This window comes from Calidris pugnax, unplaced genomic scaffold, assembly GCF_001431845.1.
Source record: "Calidris pugnax isolate Ruff unplaced genomic scaffold, ASM143184v1 scaffold25, whole genome shotgun sequence".
NCBI lineage: Eukaryota > Metazoa > Chordata > Aves > Charadriiformes > Scolopacidae > Calidris > Calidris pugnax.
In genome coordinates, this window is record NW_015090805.1 from 6,523,712 (window position 1) to 6,527,391 (window position 3,680).

Below are 3,680 nucleotides of genomic sequence, written 5' to 3' on the forward strand. Positions count from 1 at the left end.
TCCAACCCCCCTGCCATGGGCAGGGACACCTCCCACTAGACCAGGTTGCTCAAAGCCCCATCCAGTCTGGCCTTGAACACCTCCAGGGATGGGGCATCCACAACTTCCCTGGGCAACCTGTTCCAGTGCCTCACCACACTCACAGGAAAGAACTTCTTTCTGGTATCTAAACTATTAGGGTTGTCACCTCCTCTTCCAGGCAAAGCCAGTTTCAGCGTCTCCCTACAGCGGAGCCAGGAAGAGGTGCGTGTAGCAGTTTGACTCTTAGATGAAAAGCACTTCTGAGAAATTTGGGAGATGCAGCTTTCACGGGGGACTCAGTGGCCATGCTTGTAGCAGGCTTGAGGCCAAGGTAAGAAGCCCTCTGCTCTGCTCCTTGCAAAAACCTTGAAAGGAAGTTAATGTGCTCAGTTTTTAGTACGCTTATGGCAAAAAACAAACAACCCCTCCCCCTGCAAAAAAACAGCAAAATGCCTGTGGAAATCAAAATACATGATCTTGCCTGACAAGAATTTTTATACTGTGGAAACATATTATTTAACCTCAGTTTTGGGGTTTGGTTAGGTTTTTTTTTATTTATTATTTTTTTACATGCAGGCAGAACATAATCCTGGCAGTTCAAAGTAGCTGGAAAAGTCAAGAAAAAAACACCAAACCTGTTCAGTTATTCAAGATGAGAGAATAGAAACTGTGGCTTTTAAGATTATGACAGATACTGTTTCAGCAACCATCTCCAGTAAGTTTTACCCTCATATTCTTTTTTATTTTCTTGAGACCACCTACCTTTCCCCTTCCCGGCTAGATTTGAGTAATAGAATTTGGCACGTTCTTCTTCTAGCAAATAAAACCTCGGGTTACTGGCACCCAGTGAGATGGCTTTATGCACCTGCTGGAAGCCTGGAAGCAAGAAGGGAAGGTGGGAAGGCTTCCGCGTGTGCTTTCCCTCCCCAGTTGTGTGCATCTCCGAAAGCTGCATCAGGCACTGCAAAAGCACTGCTGGCCGAGCTTCAGAGTGTCAAATTTTATCATGACAAAATTTTAGCAGTTGTTCTCAGGCTTTTGTACCACCCACACAGCTCTTGCACATCCCATCCATGTGGGAAGTCAGTGTCTGCCTGCAGTGCTGAGGACCACGGGGACGCCTGAGAGGCTGGGTAACCTCAGAGAAAGGTCTAACAGCTGGGGGAAATTTGTGTGGCAACGTATTAAATCGTTTTGCAGTGATTTCCAGGTTTATTACAAATCTATTGTCATTTTAAAAGACTCATCTCCAGAAATGGGGTGGCATTAGAGGATACAAGCAATCAGGTTCTAAATTCAGACGGGGCTCCCTCCTGATACAACAAACTGACTCAACCCTTTGAATGTAATATTTTTCCTTAGGTGTACAAGGCTGTCACGGTTTCGGCCAAATTTACCAAAACCAGACTGACAGATAGCCTTCCTCCACTCCTCCTTCCCCCCCTGCCCCAAAAGAGAGGAGAGGAAGAGATAAGGAGATTTAGACATTTAGCATGAACTAAACTACTTTAATGAGGAATTAACATTAAAATTTAAAAAGAAAGGAAATAATGAAAATAGATACAATATATACGAAACTGTATCAAGCTCCCAGGATGACATCACCAGCAGGCACTGGGGAGTCTCAGACTGGACAGATGGGAACGGGATTCCAGCTCTGGAGTCAGGAACACACGGATTGGGATCAAAGTCAGATGAACAGACAGGATCTTCTTCAGACGTTGGCCATTGAAGAAAAAAAGTTGACCCTTTGATCCCTCAGCTTTTATACTGAGCATGGGGCAGATGGGATGGAATACCCCAGTTGGTCAGGTTTGGGTCACCTGTCCTGTCCACTCCTCCCCACAGGTGGGACCCCTCTATGCTTTTTCTGTTTCTGACCCTCTAACAGGGCAAATAACGAATTGGCTGACCTCAGCTGTTATAGCAATAAGTATAAGCAAGGGCCTCTCTGCATACCGTTCCTTGGCATGGAGCACAAACATTGGTCTTAACACTGAGAACGAGCAGTTTTCTCCGCAATATGCTGTTAATTTCAGAGAGTTAGAAGAGGCCTCACTAAGACGTAAAATTACTGAACAGAAAGTTGGTTCTGTTTTACTTGAAACCGGGACAAAGGCAGTAAATATATTCAGTACTATGGCCATCAACATAGCTTATCTTTCTAAAATGCAATGCCATCAATTTAAGTTCAATTCTAAATTTTAGGTTCTTGCAACTTTGAAGGCAGCATAGCTTAGTTCCTGGAAATGAAGGTCAGTGCTTCTATACACATGCCTGACTGAGCAAAGAACTTGCATTTTTGATGATGTCCTTAACACACGGCATTTATGTCCCAAAATATAGTACATTTCTCAGAATATTTTAAAATTAGTTTCTGAGGGTTTGCTATCCCTTTAGAAGCTCTTTTTCTTGCAAATGTGTGTCCTTTGACTGCACCAGTTGTATATGGGCTCCTAACCGTATTCCTGTCTGATTTCCACCTAACTTCTGAACCCATTTGCCATTCCTACCACAAGATAGAGGTCTTCTGGAATTTCAAAGAACCAGGCAGCTAGGTGGAGGAGAGGGATTCTCCTGGGCTCCAGCTGAGGGAACGGCTGCTGGCAGGCACCAAAGCATCTCCTGATGGAGAGGCCATGGAAGTGCTCTACCTGCTGGGAAGCTCTGAACATGCACCAAAACCAACTGACCTCCAGAGCAAGCCACTTCCTCTGCTTTGGTGCTTACAAATCTGCTGGTTGGTAACCCATCTGAAAAATAACTCTGAATGCTGGGTTTTGTATCATAGGTTATGCTAATTCAAAGCATGCCTATTGTACTAACCCTTCAAGACTTCTTTTCAAGAAAGGCTATAAATCAGTTTGTTATATGCACCATGGCAGCACTGCCCATGCTAAATCCTGGCCCTTGGGATGGCATCAAGTGATAGATTTACTGATGTAATCACTGCTGTAGGCAGCCAGGCTGCATTTCAGTCTAATGAACATTCACATTAACTTCCATGTGACATTGACATAAATCTGTTTGGTTGATCCTGGAAAAGTCTACTCCAATTGTTTATCGCTTGTCAGATTATTGTTTGTTTTTTTTCTTTCAGAAATACCCCTCGCAATTTAAAATATAAAATTTCTACCATGTAGCATCTCTATCATTTACTGTGGGAAGTTTAACAAGTTGCTTGCTTTCAGTATTTTATCTCCCTAGCTGCATCTAAACCAATGTGCATTCACAAATAAAGCACCACCGGAGCCACTACTGCCATACATCTTCTAAATACCGTGTAACTCCAACCAAACCAAACAGACAGTGCCCATCAGATCAGGGCATCTGAGTGTGTGGGTATGTACCTGAAGAGAGACAGGGTAGGACTTTAAGGGTGCTGAGTAACCACAACTCTGGGTCAGTGAGCAAGGTCCCAAGACACGACAAGAATCCAAACTGGGAACTGTGAGGTTGGGTATTGTTCATTCGGATCTAAGTGCTACAAATAGCTGAGGTTGTGAAGAGATCTATAGATGGTGAAAAGAAAACTGACCTCCAAGACCAGAATGTTGTCCAGCTGACAGTTTCCTTTATTGTCAGCTCCAAAATGAAGCCTTTGCAGAACAAAAATGAAACTGAAGGATTTCCATTGTAAAGCACCACTATTGTTCCTT